Below are 22,822 nucleotides of genomic sequence, written 5' to 3'. Positions count from 1 at the left end.
TTTATGATGGGACATTATGTAATTTTCTAACTCTTATTCTATATTAAAGCCTGCCAACAGCTACCCTGTAATATGTATTATTTATATCAGTAATGCAAACATGAGAAGGTGTCTTAACTACGACCTGCCTTCAGGAGCAAGAAGCATCATTATAGGAAATCTGATTGCCTCTTCTCTTAAACACTCAGATTGTGTTTCATATAAGCCGTCACTGCACATGTAGAGGATTTTTATCAAGACTTACAAATGTTGTTGCCATGCAAAACTGCATTTTATTTATCTGTTGGTAGTTGCCACTGTTGGATATATTGTGCATTTGAACGGTTTTGTGCAAATTTTGGTAATTACAAACATTACAGGTTGCTAGTTGTAACTACAATGACTAATACAGTCTTAGTTTCTGGGAGTCATACAACATACAGTATTGTTTTTAAACCAACACCAAATTTTTCAATTTATTTAAGAGGGAACAATTTAACAGTGTTTTATAAGTAAGAAAAAAAATGAAGGCATCTGGTTTTCATGTAACTGTGTAATACAGCGCTCCAACTATTAAATAGTGTTCGCCCATAAAGTTACTGGAGTTGAGATGAGAAAAATAAAGTTGACCTCTTGCATGGGTAAGCTTCAGTAGAGCTAGAGTGTTCATGGTCCATCTTTGTTGTATCTGTTTTTAGAGCTTAGCTGAGTGTGCGTGATCGTATCTAGTCCTAATTGTTACTGTGTATCTAATATTGTCTAGTAACATTTAACAGGTTCTCCAAATGTTCTGCATGGTACAGAATACAGATGTTTGAAGTCATCTTATGTGAGGTATTGGGATGATGACATCATCTTATTACTTCCAGTGAAGACAGGGTTTTTCCTGGCTCATGCAGGGCGGTTAGGGGGTAATTGCACATGTGTCTGCATACAGTAAGGACGATCATTCTCTATAGCTTAGTTTGTGAGAAATACGTTTCTTTTTCTTTTTTCAACCATTTCTTAACAGAAACCATCCTTTAGTAAGAAAAACAAAACATTTAAAAACTAGAAAAATTTGCATTTCCTGCGAAAATGCAGTGTGGATGCCTTAACGCTGAAGATGTCTGTTGAAAAAAGCTGAAAAAATTGAAAGTTGAAAGGGAAAAAAAATGCTGCCCTGAGCAGGAATTGAACCTGGCCCTCCTGGTTTGAGGGCGGCTATTTAGCTCACTGAGCCAAACTCATACTCAAAAAGAAGAGGTGGAGAGATTGACAATTGTGCTGAAATGAGCCAGAAGCTGCTGAGAATTGTGCTGATATGAGGTGGAAAGGCTGAAAAATTTTCAGAAGAGCTGAATAAGCAGAATTTTGGCAAAAAAAGAGGTGAAAATTCTGAAAATTCTGCTGAAAAGAGTTCAATCAGCAGAATTTCTGCTGAAAAGAGTTGGATCAGCAGAATTTCTGCTGAAAAGAGTTCAATTAGCAGAATTTCTGTTGAAAACAGCTGAAAAAACTGAAGATTTTGCTGAAAAGTGGTGAAAAAGCTGAAATTTGTGTTGAAAAGAGTTAAAAAAGTTTAACTGTTAACTGAAAGAAACGTTGCCATAAGTGGGATTTGAACCCGGACCTCCCAGTCCGAGAACGGATGCTCATCTCACTGAGCTAAAACACAGGTCAACCCGGCAAGGAAAATCAGTGAGGCCACTGATAATATTCAGAAATGGGCAAAAAACATTGCAAAAAAAAAAAAATTCAATATCTGAAAAACTATAGAAGTTATGAGCACCAAAAGTCATAGCCAGAAAGAGCAGAATTTTTTAAGATTTGAACGGTGAAAATAGCACAAAAACTGAGGGAGTAGTTGAGTGCCAAAAAGTGTACGGAAGCAACTAGTAAATAGTGGAATAAAGAATAAAGAGAAACAGGAACTCAACAGTGTGGATGCCTTTTGGCATCCACACAATAAATCGCTTTTTTAATGATACGTCTGATTTTCTTGTGACTTTGTATTTTTTAGAGGGTTTTGTAAGATTCAGTATGGGTGGTATGGTAGTGTAGTGCTTCTGAGCACTGTTTTCTCACCCGCCCCTGAATTTAATAAGCAATTAAGAAAATGGCTGGACAGGAGATCCAGTATGTAACTTGGGGGGGAGGGGGGTGTTACGGATTCAAATATTGAGGATGGATACAAGAGGAAAACCACAATAACAACACTGGTCCGGCCGGGTTGAGTCAAACGATGATTTTAATGATCACACGCGTGGGAGATGGACACCGTACGCAGACAGCATCAGATCTCAAAATGGTGGAGCATTGATCAAACTCTTATAGCCTCTAGTGGCCCCCACCTAATCATAAAAGCCTAAACATTCACATGCTTTCTCTCACACAGCGCCTAAGCTATGACCTTGGCTCCCTGTTTATCTGCTCCTGCTGAGATGGGGCAGAAAACTCCAGTATGTTCTGTTCTCTTCTAATCAGACAAATAAGGCGATGACTTTCTGCGAACAGTATTTCTTATAACTCAGCAGTATAATGCATCATAAAACAATATCATTCATTCACAATAAATCAGCAGTCTAACGTAATGCAAATCAGTTTAACAAATGTAATAGTTATCACCTTCTTCTAATCCAGGAGAATAATGCAAACTAAAACTACATAATAATTCACAATCTTTAATTAGGGGTCTAACATGGCATAAAATAATATTATAATCCATCATTCCCCCTGATGAGCTCTTTAGAATAAAGAGCTCACCTACACCCTGTAATCCAGTGTGGCCAGGTTCATTTCTTCTCACTCCTGAGGTCCTTTGTCCCCCTGTTGATGACATATGTGAGATGACCTCTGTGTTTGCGCAGTTTAGATGCAAGAAAACTATTATTACAACAATAGCAGGTACAGATGACACTCCCCAGTTCTTCCACAGCTTTATTTTGGTGCTACCTTATACCCTTCAGACGTACTCAGACTAGAACCTCTGTCCGAGGAGCCTTTAGCCTTTAGCCTAAGTTTTACCATACCTAAGTTATTAAAAACACAAATGAAGTCATAAAAATGTTCATATAACCCTTGTTTGATGTTAAAACTCAACTTCCCCCCCCCCCCCCCCCCCCCCCCTTTTTGACACATTCCCATGTGTCAAATCAACGGAGCTAGAAAATGAAAAGAAGAGGTTAGTGACCTCATATCTTAGAAAGTATGAGACCTTCTATCCAGTGTCGGTGCTCCAGTCCTGTCATCCTGTGCCAGGGAATGAAATCAATTTAATTGTCATGTTAGATCTGTTCAACTCCTGGCTCCGCCCAGAGCCTGCATCCGCAGAATTGCCAAGAAACAAAACCTTTATTAATATGAACTTCACTTGAATATGAACTTGTTGACTACTTCTGACACAGCAAAGGAACATTCTCTCCTTCTCGAGGACAGGCACTGACTCCCACTTATCTCCTGGAGCCAACTGTCCCTTATGGAGACACAACATTGCAGCTACAAGGTTTTGCAGATTGTTAAGTTGATCTGTGTGTAATGCTCTGAATCAGGTATGTAATATTAAATGAATCAGAATTGTGTTTATTGGCCAAGTATATGTGCAGACACATACAGGGAATTTGGTTCCCTGTATGTGTACACACACACACACACACACACACACACACACACACACACGTCTCTATATATACACACATTACACATACATACACAAAGCTGTGTAAACCAACTATAAATAACGAATCTAACTTATATACATAAGATACAGAAATGAATGAGGTGGAATGAATACTACAAAATGTACATAAGGTGCAGCTGCAGTCTGGCAGTGGGAGCAGTGTGACAGGTCAACTGTTAAGAAGGGAGATGGCGAGGGGAAAGAAACTGTTCCTGTGTCGGGTGGTCCTGGTCTGCAGGCTTCTGTACCGTCTGCCAGAGGGCAGCAGATCAAAAAGTCTGTGTGCAGGGTGTGAGGGGTCTGTGATGATTTTCCCTGCCCGTTTCCTGGTTCTTGAGAGGTACAGATCCTGGATGGAGGGCAGGGGGGCGTCGATGATCCTTTCTGCTGTCCGTACAGTCCGCTGCAGTCTGCTCCTGTCCTGTTTAGTGGCTGCTCCATACCAGACTGTGATGGAGGAGCACAGGACAGACTCAATGACCGCAGTGTAGAACTGGATCAGCAGCTCCTGTGGGAGACTGTACTTCCCCAGTTGTCTCAGGAAGTACATCCTCTGGTGGGTCTTTTTGAGGATGGAGTTGATGTTGGTCTCCCACTTCAGGTCCTGGGAGATGGTTGTACCCAGGAACTTGAAGGTCTTCACAGTTGACACAGGGCTGTCTGATATGGTGAGGGGGAGCAGAGTTGAGGGATGTCTCCTGAAGTCCACTGTCATCTCTACAGTCTTAAGAGTGTTCAGCTCCAGATTGTGCTGTCTGCACCAGGGTACCAGCCGCTCAACTTCTTGCCGGTATGCAGATTCATCACCATCTTGAATGAGGCCAATGACAGTGGTGTCATCTGCAAACTTTAGGAGTTTGAATGTTGTCTAATCAACTGCCACTACTTAAAACTTAGCAAAAGATATAACTGAATAAAAGATCACAAAGAAAAGCATGACATCGGTGTTATGTAAGCGCGTGCGGCCTTCTATGCTCGAAGTCACTCCAGTCCATAGATCAGCCAAACATCGCGTTGACTGTAGCTTTTAACCCTTATTAACTCGAGCACAACTCTATAATGAGCAACAAACTGGAATATGTATAAAAATGATCATGGTTACACCTGCAATGAAAGATCATATGATTACCCCGACACCTGTATATAGGAGATTAACCTGAGGTTATAACCATCAATGGAACACAAATGTTAGTACAATGTCAAAAGCTTCAATAAATGATTAATCAGGGCTCTAGACTAACTTTTTGCCATGGGCGTACCGGCACAAAAGTTAGGTGCACACAAATTTTATAATAATTTATATAATATAATGTGTTTTTCTGGATACACCGTGCTTTTTCAGCATTCAAAGATTGATGACACCGTGTCAGAGCACTGCCTATGAATTTCAGAAGGATCAGGCCTTAACTTAACAGAAAAGTTAGCAATAGTTCTTTTCCTATTATAGCTACATCCACTTCTGTCGTGCCTAGGCTGCTCACTAGAGCTGGGTATCATCACTGATTTCTATAATCCATTCGATTCCGGTTTTCAAAGTCCCGATTCGATTCAACATAGCCAGAAGAGTCAGAAATATTATAATTCTGATCATTTATCAGTACATCACAGCAGATGCCTTTGTGTGAAAGTAACTAAGAATAAAACACAGAAAAACATGAAAGATTTTCCTGGTCTGGCTTTTTATAGCAGATAACCTTAAAAATATTCTACAATGTTCTACATATAATGTTTAAATTTCTTCAGTATTGAACAACAGAAAAAAATAGGCTTTTTTTTCCGAGGTCATTTAAGTGAAAAAAGAAAAAAAGACAGCAGCCGACAGCGCTGTAAACAACGGTAGACTGGTGGGTAATAAGCGAATGAATAATACAGAAAACAGAGATTGGAGACGGGAAACTGTTCTTGAAGTACAGAGAGAGATAGAGAGAGAGCTAGCTGTGCATGAAGTGTGATTTTAATAGTCGTGGAAGCAAAACAGCAAAATTAATGACGACATTGATCAAAGTGAAGCGCAGTTTGCTGCTTCTTTTGCTGCTGGCTCGGTGAATTTTGGTTGGAGAGAGACAAAACCTGCAGCTCAGAATCAGCGCAAAAAGACGTAAACACAGCGCGGACCGGACGCATCAGGATCGCTAAGCTCCGACAGCGTGTCCGTCTACGAGCCGTCGGGTGAGAAAGCCGAGAATGAAAAAGTTGATTCTGATGCGTCGGTCCGCTCTGTGTTTACGTCTTTGTGTGGAATCCGTGTACCTGCTCTCATTTGCTGTTTGGTTGTTGTTGAAATGGTTTTGTGAGCTTTAATCTGAGAATCTGGCGTTTCTGGCAAAACACAGTTATATTTAAAAGTCGATTCAGGATTTAATGAATTGATATCGCTTTATTCAAGCTACTCACCTCCCACTTCCACCTGCACTTTCAACTGGACCACGGCCAATCAGAGAGGTCCCGCCCCTTACTATCTCTGATTGGTTTATTCCACGATAGGGGCAAAATGTGTGTCTGTTGTTGACCACAGGGAAGGTTGCAGATTTTTTTTTTTTTTTTTTTTTTTTTTTTTTTTTTTTTTTTTTGCTACCCGAACATTTGGTCGCACAGGTGCAACCAAATATTTTTCTTTTAGTCGCACCACTGAAAAATTTGGTCGCATTTGCGACCAAATTGGTCGCACTCTAGAGCCCTGTTAATGCAATGCTTGTTATATGATTCTGATGCAATAATAATGCTGATGTTAAAATAACAGTAAAACACCCCCTTTATCCCGTTTATAAACTTCACACATAAACATTTATCCATGCCTCTTCTAATTTTATTTCCCCCTGTTTTCCCCTTACTGACCACAGCAGGGGAATCTATGTTTTGATTCAGCCATGAATCCGGCTCACCTGATTAATCACTGAGCCCCACCGTCACTGGCATCTGACAGGGTGGCGCTGCATACTCTTCCTCTAATGTCACTATTTTCAATCTGTTAATTAGAGTGCTTAAACATGAAGTAGACTGCGTCCACAACAAGTCAATACAGCTGTAAATGTGGCCAATTATCAATCTATTACCAATCAATAATGAAAAATAGCTTTTATTTTATGTATGCTTTTAGTCAACCACTCACCCAGAGGATCTCCAATCCCAGAAAATTCCTTCTCCTCATTTAATGAGTCTGTCCTCCTTCCATGCCCTGGTAACTGGTCCATCCAGAGCCATATCATCTCGAAATATACATACAACAAGCCAAACCACACCTTGGTCACACCAACCCTTTTCCGCCCTGAAGATGTCCAACGCCATCTCAGTCTGGACCAGGGTTTTAACAGTTTTGCAATTTTCATTAGTTTTTATTTTTATTTAGTTTTGACTTCAGATTTTCAATTTTATATCAGTTTTAATTAGTTTTTACCAATTGTTTGCTAGTTTAGTCTAGTTTTTTTTTTTCTGAAAATCCTTCGTTTCAGTTTAGTTTTGATTAGTTTCAGTTATAGTTTTAGTTGTGTTTGCAAAAATTAAGTGTAACAAAATCCCAGTTTCATCATATCAGTCATGCTCTTCTGCTTATCCTTGGGTGTTGAGACTATTAACTATTAACTCTTGCAGCACCGTGTGTTCGTAATTTTGGTTCAAGTGAATTGATAAACTTTTTGAAGGCAATTGACTCACACAGTTATGTAGATGTCCCAGTCCTGTTGTCTCGGGATGCATCACGCTGCCTTGCATGGGGTTAGCTTCTGTTTCGGTTCTAAGCCCCCTATTATTTTCACTATATATTCTTCCCTTAGGCCGGATCATTAGCGGTTTCAAAAATATTTCCTATCATTTATATGCGGACGACATCCAACTATACATTTCTTTTAAATCCTGGGAATTAGACAAGCTATCCACTCTTATGGACTGTCTTAAGGAAATCAATCTTTGGATGACAAACAATTTTCTGCAGTTGAACGCAGACAAGACCGAGTGCTTAATCCTAGCCCCGGAGAATATCAAGCCACAGATTAGTCAACATCTGGGTGCTTTTTCATCGTCGATAAAAGCCACTGCCCGGAATCTTGGGATAATTTTCGACCAATCTTTGTCCTTTGATGTCCATGTTAAATCCGTGACCCGCTCTTGCTTTTTTCACTTAAGAAATATTGCCAAACTCAGGACTATTGTCTCCACAACCGAACTGGAGATGCTTGTCCACGCCTTTATCTCCTCCCGGCTGGATTATTGTAATGCACTCTTTTCCTGCGTATCTAAGGCCTCACTAAATCGGCTCCAAGCGGTTCAGAATGCTGCAGCAAGGCTTTTGACCCATAGCAATAAATTTTCCCATATCACTCCTATACTAAAATCCCTGCATTGGCTTCCGGTTGAGTATAGATATAAGTTCAAAATCCTCACCTTTACGTTTATGTCTCTACAAGGTGGGGCCCCCATCTATATCTCGGAGCTTCTCCAGCCCTATTCTCCAAAGCGAACTCTTAGATCCACTGATAGCGGTCGTCTATCTATCCCACGGACTCGTCTGAAAACAAAGGGGGATCACGCATTTCAAACCCTGGCTCCTATACTGTGGAATGGTTTACCCCCCCCACTACGCACCATCGACACGATGGCTTCTTTCAAAAAACAGCTTAAAACTCATCTGTTTAGACAGGCATTTGGGAATTGTTAATGCGTAACATGTTGTTTTATTTTATATTTATATTGTACTATTGCTTTTTTTTTTTTTTTGATATGCTTTTATACTTTCTTTATGTTGCTATATTGTTTGTTTGATATGTTTTCTTGTGAAGCACTTTGTAACAGCGTTTTGTCTTAAAAAAGTGCTATATAAATAAATTTTACTTACTTACTTACTTACTTACTTTTCTGGGGATGAGGGTTGAGTGTGCTCCCTTACCTTCTCAAGGTAAGCTAGGTTAGCCTTCTGGTGTGAGCTTTTCAAATGCACTTTAAGGTTTGTGGGTGGGATTTTTTTCCCTTTAGAAATGTCCCTCCTAATTTGTCTCTTTCCACTACAAGACACTTGCTTTATCCAAAACACAGTCATATTCAAAGTAATCCCAAATTGGACTCTGGCGCTTTCTCCCGACTTTTCCTGACATGATTCTGCGCGTGGACAGAGCAGCAACACAGACGACTCGACTAACGTACTTGCCACCTGCTGGCATAATGAGACAGCAAGAAAAAATCTGGAAACTAAACTTCATTTTCACCCTTGACTATTGTAGGACACGCACACATCAATGAAAACTAAACACATTTTTGCTATAAATTCAGTTAATTTTAGTTAGTTTTGTGAACACTCATTACAGTTTTAGTTGGTTTTCCTTTTTTTTAAATTTTATTTCCGTTAACAAAAATGTTTTTTCACTTCTAGTTTTCATTATTTCGTTAGTTTTCGTTAATGATACTAACCTTGCTCTGCACACTGGAATAAACATAATCAATATGATCAACATTTTACTGCGTGTTGTTTCACCATCTTATCGAGTCCAACTCTCCATCCGCATGTGGTTTGGCACATTATATTTATCTAGAACTCCACTCTGTTTCTAAATGTTTGAAGAATTTTTCATGTTTGGGGTCAAATTTTGAGAATTTGACCATAAGTGAAATTTATGGTGTCATCACCCCCTTCGGGGCTTACCTTTCCCAGTGTTGATGATATTCCTCCCTATTCTTTGCAAGTACCCCCTTTTGGTGGCGAGAAACTGTTGGTGTGGTCAAGTGGGTGCTGTAAAAACGAAAGCTCAGGACAGAACAGTTATCAGTCATGTACTTCATACAAAATTAGCATATATTTGATTTCATATTGATCCTCTGAGTGTAATGGTACATTTTAATTTGAATGTATCAAAGCTAAACACAATAATTTTTCTTTGTTTCGCTCTTGTTCTTGTGCAGCACCACTTCTCAGCACATGCCCCTGTCGGTTCTATCCTACTTTTAAATTGCTGACCATTTCAAGAAAGCACCTAAAAGACGGACCAGTGTTTATTATTACATATATCCATTTTGAATGTGACAAGCCTATCATTCCCCTGTTATTCATAGACCTCAATAGAGGGTTTTGGCTTTTTTTGGCTTTTTTTTTTTTTTTTTTTACCTCTGTAAAGGTTAATTGACAATTTACAGTGGCCTGCTATGGTTAATAATAACATGCTCAGTCATGAGTGAAATCAAACCTTTTCTTTACTTTAGCATTTTAACCTTCCCAACAATATAATGTGATACATTAATCGAAACACAGCTACTAAAACACAATTTTCTTAATGCAAACATCAGTAACTCAAAATTAGCAACCAAAGGGTTAAGTCTGCAGTTCACACTCATGTGAAGCTACAGCCTCCCCCTTTAGTCTCTGTCATCCTTCTGTTCCTGCAAAAACAAAACAAAGCAAGACAAAACATCCACCCTTCTTTTACAGGCTGGGTGAATTGTTTGTGGACATTTACTAATCCTAAAGTCGGTACCGTTTTTGTCTCAGTATCAAGTCAATTAAAACTTTTAGTCGTCAGTCCATCACAGTCCAGTCACATGCATACATCCACACACATTCATACCCGATATTGCTGATAATGGAGTCTCACGCGCAACCTATTCGAGCCTCCATCACCAGCAAGATGACATCATCATTTTAAAGGAAAACAGTTCCTTGTTTTTTTGGACTGGATTGACTCGCTGCAATCCTTTTAGGCTCAGGACTTCTCATGTGATCAATGTCCCATATAAGTGAATTTCTCCAGAGCCCATTACAATCATGGAGGAAGATACGTTGCGACTGTTTCCAGTAAGAATATTTTATAGCGTTTTAAAGTTCAATCTCTCAGGCCTGGATTAAAGAGCTGATTTGTTAAATCAGGAACTCACAAAATACCAAAACATCACCACCGGTGGATCACACCTCTCAGATGTTCTTATTTCAGTGCACTGTAACAAAGGCAAAAACAAACGTAACCAATAAAATACTCATATAATAACAAATACTGGGGCCCATTGCAAACATGTCCAAGCATAAAACCATCTTTCTCTCTCTTAGAGAAAGAAAACAATCCAAACCTCACTAATAAAATAAACCTAGTGTCAAGCAAAACCCAAAAATCAACCAAAACTTCACCAGAAAGTTTTTCTCCCTCCCGGGACAATATTGTGTAGGAATACAGGTACCGTAACTCCTTTTTGCACTGAGAAAAAAAAAAAAACATGTTGGATTTACTTGATTCAATAGTGGACACTGGTTGCACACAAATGTTTTGCTTTGGCAGAAACTTAAACAACTGAGTTAAATCAACACAACCTTTTCATATTTAGTAAACCTGTGCATTTTGTGTTCATAAAACACGATTGAAACATGTTCAGATGGAGAAAGTTGAGCTCCTGGAATATTTTAATCCTTCAATTCTGTCAGTTTATTTCAACACTATTCAATAACTTTTATCCAAATACAACTTGGTCACTTAAATACTACATGTTGTCTTCATATTGCATGCGGTTCAACAAAGTCTAGATCCTGGTTACCATAAAAATTGAATGGGTCTACAACAACTACCATCCTCCTATCTTTATCCTGGTTACAGCAGGGCCGGGAAATAACCCTGAAGTGATAGGTTCCCAGGCAGGGTACACCCCGGACAGCCGACCAGTCTATCAGATAGAAACAAACAGCCGTTTACACTTACATTCATGGATAATTTAGAATCATCAATTAACCTAGCTCTAATAACTGCATGACTTTTCACTGTGGCAGGAAACCAGAATACCCAGAGAGAAACCACTGCAAACTAGCCAGACTGTGGACCCGCACCCAGGAGCTTCTTACTGTCAAGCAACAGCACTAACCAGCATGCCAACAATGTAGGAAATACAGGAAAGCTATGATTTCCTGTATTTGATGCAGAATTCTTTTGTTCTTGCCCTTGACAGGTTAATCCACAATAAATAGCAATAGCATGCATGGGGTGTGTGTGTCGTTGTCTGCCCCCTTTTTTTTTTTCTTTTTTCTTTTTTTCAGTGTGTTCCTCCTTCAATTAAATCTCAATCACAAAAATGTGGCGCTCCGAAATAAGGCTCACACCGTTAATTCATCATTTTCACTCTGTGCCCCTGCTCCTTTTCAAGCTCCTTATCAATTCAGTCGAGGCCTTGAGCCATAAACAGACATCACGCACAGACATTGTTTTCATAACCAAACTGCTTTAGACCCCGTCCCCTAAATCTACACAAATGCCCTCTGGGTGAGATGAAATGCATTTAACCAATAAACAATCAATGGCTTCTTGTTGTTGTAACAGATTCTGAATTTGGATGTTTGTGTGCAGCATTTTGCGTGTCAGCATAAGCATTTGTTAGTAAAGCATTCTTCATTGCATCAGCGTGTGTGTGTGTGTATCACTCTTCATTGCACAAGCGTGTGTGTGTGTATCACTTCTCAGTGAATTGAATCAGCATTTCGATTTGTGTGCGTGTGTGTATGTCATTTCTCAGTGAATTGACTCAGCGCGCGCGCATGTGTGTGTGTCAGTTCTCACTCAATCAACGAGTGCATATGTGCTCATATGTGTGTTTCTCTTCATTCTGAGTCAGTGCATGTAGATGTGTGTGTTTGTGTTCATCACTTTCCTGTTCTGGTGTTCTGGGTAAACCACGGCCTGAAGCGTGCCCTGGGGTCCTGCCCTCCTCCATTTCAGTCTGTTTGCATCCATTGATGCTGCTGCTCAAAGTTCTGTCCATACTGGTTCTGGCCCCAATTGAGGCAGTCCTTTTCTCCAGTGTCCTGCATCTTCTCCTTGTTCCGCTCCTCCTTAACTTGACCCTTTTGCTTCTGTAGCTCCTTCAGGGTTTGCTCCTGCTGTTGAAGCTTCTGGTCAGGTTTGGCAACCTCCTGCTCCAGCAAGCTCTGGCCTGATTTCAAGTCCTGTGTCTGGGACTCCAAGCCTGACTGATGGGTTCGATTAGCAGCCAGCTCCTCCTGAGCCATGCTCAGTTTCTGCTCTGATGCCTTGAGCTCTTACTGAGGGCAGAAACCTCAGAGTCTTTTCCGTACACGTCAGATTGAAGTTTATTGATGTTTTCCTTGCTTTGCTCCACGGCCTTCTGCGGCTCTGCTGTTCGGCTCTTCTCAGAGGTCAGCTCCTGGCCGAGCCCCGACACCTGTGCCTTCAGCTTATTTTCTTCTTGTGCTTTTGTCCATTCTGAGGTGCCTCCTGACCTCAGTTACTCCTCTTGTCTCTTACACGCCCTTTTTGCTGCCCGATCATCCGTGTTGGTCTGTCACTGTCCTGCACAGTTTTAATGCAGAGTTGTTAAGGTCAGCATTCTTTTGCTCGGCCTCACTTTTCATCCGGGCTTAATGGGCATCTCGTCACAGCTCTTTCAGCTGAAGCTGTCTGGAAATCTCCCCCGTGTAGTGAAACGGGCCTTGGGTTTAACGCTCTCTGTCTCCGCTGCATGAGATTGTTTTCCTGCAGCACTGTTGACATTTGCAGGTTGTTGTTGTGGGTCCAGCTGCTGTAGCATTTGGTCAGGGTCACATCAAAGATGGTAGAGGAGTGAGCAAAGATGGTAGAGGGGAGAGCAGGAGTCCAGGTCAGCCTCAGCTTTCCAGGCCGACAAAGCAGCCTGTAATCAAACATAAAGAGAAAAAACAAAACACAAACAAAACAAAAACAGACGAACAGGAAAATGATGTTGTGTTGGCTGTGTTATTCAGAGAGGGGAGAAACAACGGGGCCAGGCCCTGTGTCATTCTTCTCTCCCCCTTTTTTTGTTTTTTCTCACCATATAACCAACTCATAACCCACCAAGCTTACAGAACAACACAGGTACATGTTAAAATTCTTAAGATCATGTTTAAAAGCCCAAAAAAGGAATTTTCTTTCATTCAGTAATCACTTGTATTAATCAATCAGCAGAAAACATGTCACAATGTGAATCTTTTTACCACTAAACTTGTCGTGTCATCACTGGTTGGTCAGACCAGTGTCTTTTTTTTGAAACACTTGAGCCTCTAACTCAATTTCTTAGCAGCCTCTAACTGCTTTAACTCATGAGATTTTTTTCATCAAAATCAAAACAGACATCTACCAGTAATTTCAGTGAGTAGACTTTAATTTTATCGTGTCCAATTTGGCACACTTTGGAAATAATTCAACAGGTAGTGCCTTACCTTTTGTATAAGCCGGCTTATGCCCACTCACGTCAGACCACTGGCTTGTGCCTGTCCATTCGACAACCTCGGACCGTCCAAACCTCCAACTTCCACCCCCATACCACAGGACGAGCCCCCAAACTGTTACGGATTCAAATATTGGGGATGGATACAAGAGGAAAACCACAATAACAACACTGGTCCGGCCGGGTTGAGTCAAACGATGATTTTAATGATCACACGCGTGGGAGATGGACACCGTACGCAGACAGCATCAGATCTCAAAATGGTGGAGCATTGATCAAACTCTTATAGCCTCTAGTGGCCCCCACCTAATCATAAAAGCCTAAACATTCACATGCTTTCTCTCACACAGCGCCTAAGCTATGACCTTGGCTCCCTGTTTATCTGCTCCTGCTGAGATGGGGCAGAAAACTCCAGTATGTTCTGTTCTCTTCTAATCAGACAAATAAGGCGATGACTTTCTGCGAACAGTATTTCTTATAACTCAGCAGTATAATGCATCATAAAACAATATCATTCATTCACAATAAATCAGCAGTCTAACGTAATGCAAATCAGTTTAACAAATGTAATAGTTATCACCTTCTGCTAATCCAGGAGAATAATGCAAACTAAAACTACATAATAATTCACAATCTTTAATTAGGGGTATAACATGGCATAAAATAATATTATAATCCAACAGGGGGAAGAGTACTTACTGTCAAATACAGTCAGCCTCATTTTACTTTTATTTCTTGCAAAGTTTCATATCCATAAATGTAATTTTTCCCATGTTAAACTTCATGTTATTGCTTTCAAAAAGGGAAGTGGCACTAAAGATCAGGCACATATTTTCCTGTATCTTTGTTGTTACCAATAATGTGATTACCAATATCTCTAACTGTAACATTTACTGTTCTATTTGCACTTGTATCTTTTGCTGTGCTCCAACATAAAAATTACATTTGACAAACTGTAAACGTTGTAACCCTGATTGGAAGCAAATACCAAAACTGTTTATGTACAAATTTCTCAGTAAAAAAATTTGTAAATGTTGTAGTAACACCTGTCTGGATTTGCTAATCTAACTGTAAATTAATCAAAATAAATTGCCATAGATTTGTCATTGTAGTTGAGGACGTGCATGTGGTCACTCTGCATAAAGTGTATGTACCTGATGTGAAGCTGGAGAGTTCTGAAAATGCCATAGCATTTATTATGTGTGTTTAAATACCTACCACCTTGTAATCAGACCACCCAAGGCTCATTTTAATGCCAAGCGTTAACAGGACATAGATGACAGGGGTATGCCCCTGGATTTGTGGAACTTCATCCTGGGAATCTAATACTAACAGTTTGATTCTGGTCCTTTGATTGTTTCCAGAAATGTTGAATAATGTATTGAGAGCTCTTATGCAATTCCTTTTTAATTATTACTGTCACCTTGAGTTATAGCCTTTTAAATGTTGGCCTGTAAGTCTGAAGGAGGCATTTATTACATCTCTAATCGCATCCAACATCCAACATCTCCATCCAGATCTGTTTTCCTCCTCATCTGCCATCTACAGCACACTGCCAAGTTCTTCACTCATTGAATCTTTCTCCTTTTCCAGAGCCAACTCCTGGTAGCCCTGAACTTGATCGCCTCTCCTTCTTCCTCTTCTTTCATCCAGACAGTGGAGAGCAGCCAGGAAAAGACACTTTGTTGACCATCCAATCAGAAAGCGGTAACCAGATGGGTTCCATGTTGTTCTGTGTCCTCAAACTAAAAGACTGTTACCATATCTCTGAATTAGAGAGCCTTGTTCTTCTGCAAGACATAAGTGACTTCATTTGCTCGATGAAACTCCATGTAAAACTAATGTGATTTAGTTATCTCTTAGGTCAAAGTTGGATACTGTGGGGAAAAGTGTATTTGGTTTCATTTGTGACTGTCTGCCTCTCTGTGTTGTTACTTTTGATTTGAATGTGTCCAACTGTGCTCTAATCTTAATTTAGTTTGACATGAACTGAACCTTGTTGTACTAATAAAGGTGGATCTGTGGATTTTAAGGAAAATAAAAGATGCTGATTTGGTGAAAGCATTTGGTTTTGGTGTTTTGGATTTGTAGGGATTTACTTTGTCATGTTAGAAACAGAAAACAATTTCTGCTCAAGAGGTCTGGTAAAATATTTTACAGCTATATTTTATTGCTCATTCAATATATTTTGTTGTATTTATTGCACCACTTTTGATTTTTCAGCCATCTGCTCATCTTGTTCAGCCTGCGAGGAGTCTAAAGATGATGGGTTTTCTGTTATCGCAGCTTTGATTTAAAGATGTAAAATTGTGAAACGATGGAAAAAGTTGTAGAATTTTATCACATGGCCATTACTGGGATGTTTTAAGGCTTTTCCATCTTATCAGCGCTTCCATAAGATAAGATAAGATAAGATAACCTTTATTAGTCCCACACGTGGGAAATTTGTTTTGTCACAGCAGGAAGTGGACAGTGCAAAAGTTATGAGGCAAAAATTAGAATACAATAAGAATAAATACAGTACACAACTGTACAGAATAGAATAAAATAAAATACTATATACAGTAGAATAAAATAAAATAAATATACAATAAGATAAAAATAGAATACAAATACAAATACTATATACAACTGAGTAAAAATACAACGATGACAAGGAAATCAGTTTTCTTGTTAAACCTCTTGTCCATGTTTGCCATTTTAGATTTCAACATGGAATCAATCAATCATGATCGTGGTTGGGAGCCTTTGCCCATTTACTGCATGTTTCTGTCCATTGAGTTATGGTTTCTCAATGGACAATAAAAGCAGTAGTTGAAAACCTGCCCTCAATTCCATTAATAAACACTGACAAGAAGCAATCGTGCCCTCAACTAGTGCTTAATGTGCCACATATATGTGCTGATCATTTAAGTATCTGGGTATGACTGTAAAGTTTTGGTCAGGTAATCATTAGGTCAAAAAAAACAAATCGTTCAAAAGTGCTCGGCAAATATCTTTGCATGTCCGTTAGACACTTCAAAACCTGTATACAAGTGGAAATGGGTACAGTTTCTCTTTAGGATTATATAGTAGACTGTAAATCATTCAGTATTGTGCAAAAGTCACCCCTCCTGTCTTGACATTTCATCATCATCATCATCACCATCGTTTATTTACATAGCACTTTGGCAAGCCTGGTGTGTTTTGTTTTTTGTTTTGTTTTGTTCTTTTGCCTGTCCCGTTTGGTTCTTTTGCCATCAGAATTATTGTCTAAAGGCGAGGAAAGATGCCCAACGGATTTACTTTACCAAATTGACCATCCCAGCCTTGCCGAAATGGTCTATTTGATTCACCTTTTATTGTTTATTTTATTTATTTATTTTATTTTCACTTGCTAGATACGGGACAGACTTAAATGAGGAAAAGAAAAGGGAGAAAGGAAGAGGGGGGAAAACAGCGGAGAAGAGGGACAGGGATAAAGGGCAAAAAAACAAAAACCAACTAAATAAGCAGACACACAAAAAATGCATATATCAATCACCTGGATCACCTGTTGAGAAAGAAAAAAGAAAACAAGCAGAAGAAAACGAGAGCAATACAATAAACAACATCACAATGATATATGGGAATATAACAGTAAATACTAAACATTATTGTGCAGCACGTAAAATCGACAGCGCACAGTGTGCTTTGAGGTAGGAGCCAAAAATGGTGTAGTTTGTGTGTGTGAGCACCCGTGTGTACACCTGTGAGCATGAGCACGCTTGTATTTAAAAGGTTCCTTCATGTAATGATCTGCTAGAGGGTGTGGGGGGCCACAGCCCCGTCCACCAGGGCATGAAGCAGGTATGGAGGAGATCAAGACTCCAGACATCCAGAGGCCCCCAGAACACAAGAGACCAAGGAAGACCAACAGAGGGGCAGCTGTGCCACTATCCCAGAAGGAGCTGAGGAGAGCCCCAGATGAGGGGTCATCCAGCAGCCGCGGAGCAGAAGCCAGGGGGGGTTGCAGTGACGTGCCCGTGAGCTCCGCCGGCAGCCAGCTGTGCCAGAGTGAGCGAGCCCCAGGCAGAGAGGCCGAGGGCACCCCACCCCCGAAGTGGCCCGAGCGAGCCCCAGGCTCCAGGCCCCGATAAGCAGCCACCAAGGAGTGAGCCGGTGTGTACCTGGGCGCCCACCCCCGGACACAAAGAACCACCAACGCACCGATGTCTGAGGGCGTCTGCCACTGGCAGGGGAAGTGGTGGGGGGAGATAGGCCTCCATACCTTAGAGCAGCGGTCCCCAACCTTTTTTGCGCCACGGACCGGTTTATGCCCGACAATATTTTCATGGACTGGCCTTTAAGGTGTCGTGGATAAATACAACAAAATAAAACTAGTACCGGTACTGAAAAAAAGAAAATTTATTCATAACACACGTGAAAAGACCCAGGAAAACCGAGTAAACGATAAAAATGATAACAAAATAATGCTGAAAACCGATAAAAACTCTGAAAACTATACATTTCACAACTGAGCCTCAACTCTCGCAGCCCGGTACCAAACGACTCACGGACCGGTACCGGTCCAAGGCCCGGGGATGGGGGACCGCTGCCTTAGAGGGCCTGAGATGTTCTCAGAGAGGTGGCGTCTGATACCCAACCTGACATATAGACACAGACATACAGGCACACACCGATACAAGCATCCATTCCCACCCTCATGCTCTCGTATGCAATTACTCAACACTCAACCAACGTGGAGACAGACATAGAGAGGCACTGTACACACAATCACACTCCCCAAGCGTACTCTGGAGGGGGAAACTGCACCCAGACCCAGGTGGTGTTACCCTTTTTCCCTGCGGTGGGGAGGAGCAGACTCCGCAGCAGCAGGGAGGCCCCACACTCCAGACCCCAGTTGGACGGCCAACTCCTCCTCCCGGCCCCCCGCTCCAGCAGGTCGCAGAGAACGGGGGTGTGAGAAGACTCCAAAACCTCCCTCCGCCCTGGTGTGTTTTTAAAGTGCTGAACAACACAAAAACAAAGAGAAACAAAATATAGTATAAAATAATAGGAGGGATGTCAGTTTCCCAACAACATTTTGCTAAGAAAATGGGAAATAAGTGCATCGATTTACTGAAACTTGCAAACATAAATAGAAATGTAGTATATACTGTAAGGCAAAAACTATTCTGACTAGCATGAAAGTCGATATCGAGTGTGTGAACAGTCTTGGGTAAGCTTTGCTTTAAGTAGTCTTCGTGAATAGTTCTAGCCGGAACCCTGCTTCCCAGTTTGTTCATTCTTGTAAATATAACTGAATGATTTGACCACTCAGTGGGCTCAGCAGACTCAGCTGCTGTTCATATGATGATATTTCCTAGTAAAAAAGCAGCAGGCCAACAATATATCCTTAGATCTGCTGAGTAATGCAATTCAAAAGATAAATGCCAGACTCCTTCAGTCCTCACCCTTTCGGTCCTCCTCACTTGCCAGAGGCTTCAGTAAGTGTGATCCCTCCCACTCAGGCTTTTCCAATTCCTGATATCTTTGAAGACAGGCAAACCTCTGTCAAAGCTTTCTTCTCCAGTGTTCTTTAGCCTTTAGTCATACTCCTTATTAATTTACTTCAGTCTAAGATTTCGTACATTTTCAGTTTACTCAAGAGCAGAATTTAAGAAAGTGTTAGACCATATTCTGCCACCATGACAAACTGCATATTAGATATGCTAGAGGAATTACTAATCAGATTAACGAATTCTGCATCCCAGTTGCTGAAACCAGTTGGAATGATGGAGCTCATAAGGGATTATTCTTTAACATTCTTCACATGAGCTGTGACAAAATGAGCTGCTCTCTTGTGAGGACTCCACAATTGGCTCGAAAGAAGTGCAAACCCATCATAGTAGTAGTCTGCTCAGCACCATCTTCCATTTTCCGTACCCCTGCTCCGAATACTTCCAACATACCTGGAATGGTATCAGGACCTGTGAAAATTCACCAGAACTTTCACGCCAGATACACCTTGGGATTTCCAGTCCTCCTTGGCAGGGTCAGGGCCTATGATCCTGAGGGGCGGTCTTTGGTTCATTGGGCTTACATCCTGGTTCCCCTTCTAATCTCTGACTTTTACAAGACAAACCCTGACCAAGCTTGCAGGCCACCTAGAAGCTTTTGTTTCTATCTTGTTCTCAGGTAGAGTGTACCCTGGGTCACTGTTCGGCCCTACTTTCTGGTCCACTGCACACCTGCTTCGCATTTCCTCAACACTCCTCTGGAACAAATGCCTAGCTGAAACCTCCACTCTTGGCCAGACCATTGCTTCAAACATTGTGATTTACCTAGTTTCCTGACCTTGTTTTGTCATCTCTGTTCCTAACTCCTACTGCTGTGTATTTTGGCTGGCCCCTGCAACCCGATGGAATGGCTTGATGTGTCCTTGGCTCCAGTTGAACTTGCAAACCAAGATTCAATTCAATTCAATTCAGTTTTATTTATATAGCGCCAAATCACAACAAAAGTCGCCTCAAGGCGCTTCATAGATACAGAGAAAAACCCAACAATCATATGACCCCCTATGAGCAAGCACTTTGGCGACAGTGGGAAGGAAAAACTCCCTTTTAACAGGAAGAAACCTCCGGCAGAACCAGGCTCAGGGAGGGGCGGCCATCTGCTGCGACCGGTTGGGGTGAGAGAAGGAAGACAGGATAAAGACATGCTGTGGAAGAGAGACAGAGGTTAATAACAGATATGATTCAATGCAGAGAGGTCTATTAATACATAGTGAGTGAGAAAGGTGACTGGAAAGGAAAAACTCAATGCATCATGGGAATCCCCCGGCAGCCTACATCTATTGCAGCATAACAAAGGGAGGATTCAGGGTCACCTGGTCCAGCCCTAACTATATGCTTTAGAAAAAAGGAAAGTTTTAAGCCTAATCTTAAAAGTAGAGATAGTGTCTGTCTCCTGAATCCAAACTGGAAGCTGGTTCCACAGAAGAGGGGCCTGAAAACTGAAGGCTCTCCCTCCCATTCTACTTTTAAATACTCTAGGAACAACAAGTAGGCCTGCAGAGCGAGAGCGGAGCGCTCTAATAGGGTGATATGGTACTACAAGGTCATTAAGATAAGATGGGGCCTGATTATTTAAGACCTTGTATGTGAGGAGCAGGATTTTGAATTCAATTCTGGATTTAACAGGAAGCCAATGAAGGGAAGCCAAAACAGGAGAAATATGCTCTCTCTTTCTAGTCCCTGTCAGGACTCTTGCTGCAGCATTTTGGATTAGCTGAAGGCTTTTCAGGGAGTTTTTTGGACATCCTGATAATAATGAATTACAGTAGTCCAGCCTGGAAGTAATAAATGCATGAACTAGTTTTTCAGCGTCACTCTGAGACAGGATATTTCTAATTTTAGAGATGTTGCGCAAATGGAAGAAAGCAGTCTTACATATTTGTTTAATATGTGCGTTGAAGGACATGTCCTGGTCAAAAATGACTCCAAGGTTCCTCACCGCGTTACTGGAGGCCAAGGTAATGCCATCCAGAGTAAGAATCTGATTAGATACCATATTTCTAAGATTTTCAGGGCCGAGTACAATAACCTCAGTTTTATCTGAATTAAGAAGCAGAAAGTTAGCGGCCATCCAGGTCTTTATGTCTTTAAGACATTCCTGCAGTTTAACTAATTGGTGTGTGTTACCTGGCTTCATGGACAGATAGAGCTGGGTGTCATCTGCATAGCAGTGAAAATGTATGCTATGTCTTCTAATGATACTGCCTAAGGGAAGCATGTATAATGTAAACAGAATTGGTCCTAGCACTGAACCCTGTGGAACTCCATAATTAACCTCAGTGTGTGAAGAGGACTCTCCATTTACATGCACGAATTGGAGTCTATTAGATAGATATGATACAAACCACTGCAGCGCAGTACTTGTAATACCTACAGCATGTTCTAATCGCTCTAATAGGATATTATGATCAACAGTATCGAACGCTGCACTGAGGTCTAGCAGGACAAGCACAGAGATGAGTCCACTGTCAGAGGCCATAAGAAGATCATTTGTAACCTTCACTAAAGCTGTTTCTGTGCTGTGCTGAGCTCTGAAACCTGACTGAAACTCTTCAAATAAACCATTCCTCTGCAGATGATCTGTTAGCTGTTTGACAACTACTCTTTCAAGGATTTTTGATATGAAAGGAAGGTTGGAGATTGGCCTATAATTAGCTAAGACTGCTGGGTCTAGAGATGGCTTTTTGAGTAAAGGTTTAACTACAGCCAGCTTGAAGGCCTGTGGTACATAGCCGATTATTAGAGATAGGTTGATCATATTTAAGATCGAAGCATTAATTAATGGCAGGACTTCTTTGAGCAGTTTTGTAGGAATGGGGTCTAAAAGACACGTTGATGGTTTGGAGGAAGTAATTATTGAAGATCTGGCAATTCCTCAACAATACTCACCCTAGAATATTTATCTGCTTTCTCACCCTCTACCACTTCTTACCTCTAGAGCTGTCATCTGCCTTCCCCACCTGCAACTCAGAAAAGAGACCCAAGTTAGGTGTCCATTCACAGTTCATTCCTTAGATTCATTGGAAACACTTCTAACCTGTTCTTTCTTCTCTAGCAATCATCTGGCACAACAGTGTTTGGACCCTTCAAGCAAAACTTTTACCTGAAAGTATTGACCTGAATCCTGAGTGCATCTTTGCTTGTCTAAATGAATGTGTAATGTATGCACTGGTCTCTTTGGGTCATGCTTATTCTTGAAATAATAACACTCATTAACAGCCACCCATCCACCCTTGGTAGAAAAACTGGATTTAAAATCGATCGAGCCATTGTCCAACAATGAAAGCCTGGCTCCTTGGAAGTAAGATAAAAAGACATGTAACAAAACCGGACTATTACCAAACCCTTTATCTTCAAGAAAGCATGACAATGAATAATAATAATACTCATTTTTAACCTTCCCAATAAGCTTTTGGCTAAACTGTGAAAAATGTGTAAGCAGATAGTCTCTACATTTTTGTCTTATGAGGTCTACAAATACCCAAGAAAAAAA

At 40.9% G+C, this 22,822-nt stretch overlaps 1 protein-coding gene across 1 annotated transcript in view; it reads left to right on the top strand.

Moving 5' to 3' along the window:
* bckdhb (branched chain keto acid dehydrogenase E1 subunit beta) overlaps nt 1-15,844 on the top strand; it is a 79,238-nt gene extending 63,394 nt beyond the window's left edge. The window contains exon 11 of the mRNA XM_085365101.1: nt 15,386-15,844. The gene's annotated coding sequence lies outside the window, so the exon portion shown is untranslated. The remainder of the gene's footprint in view (nt 1-15,385) is intronic.
* Nucleotides 15,845-22,822: the final 6,978 nt, after the last annotated feature.

The sequence above is a fragment of the Diplotaxodon limnothrissa genome, linkage group LG11 (genome assembly GCF_057381915.1).
Source record: "Diplotaxodon limnothrissa isolate DT_005_m linkage group LG11, D_limnothrissa_male_GT1.1, whole genome shotgun sequence".
Taxonomy (NCBI): domain Eukaryota; kingdom Metazoa; phylum Chordata; class Actinopteri; order Cichliformes; family Cichlidae; genus Diplotaxodon; species Diplotaxodon limnothrissa.
This window is presented reverse-complemented; position numbering and strand designations above follow the sequence as displayed.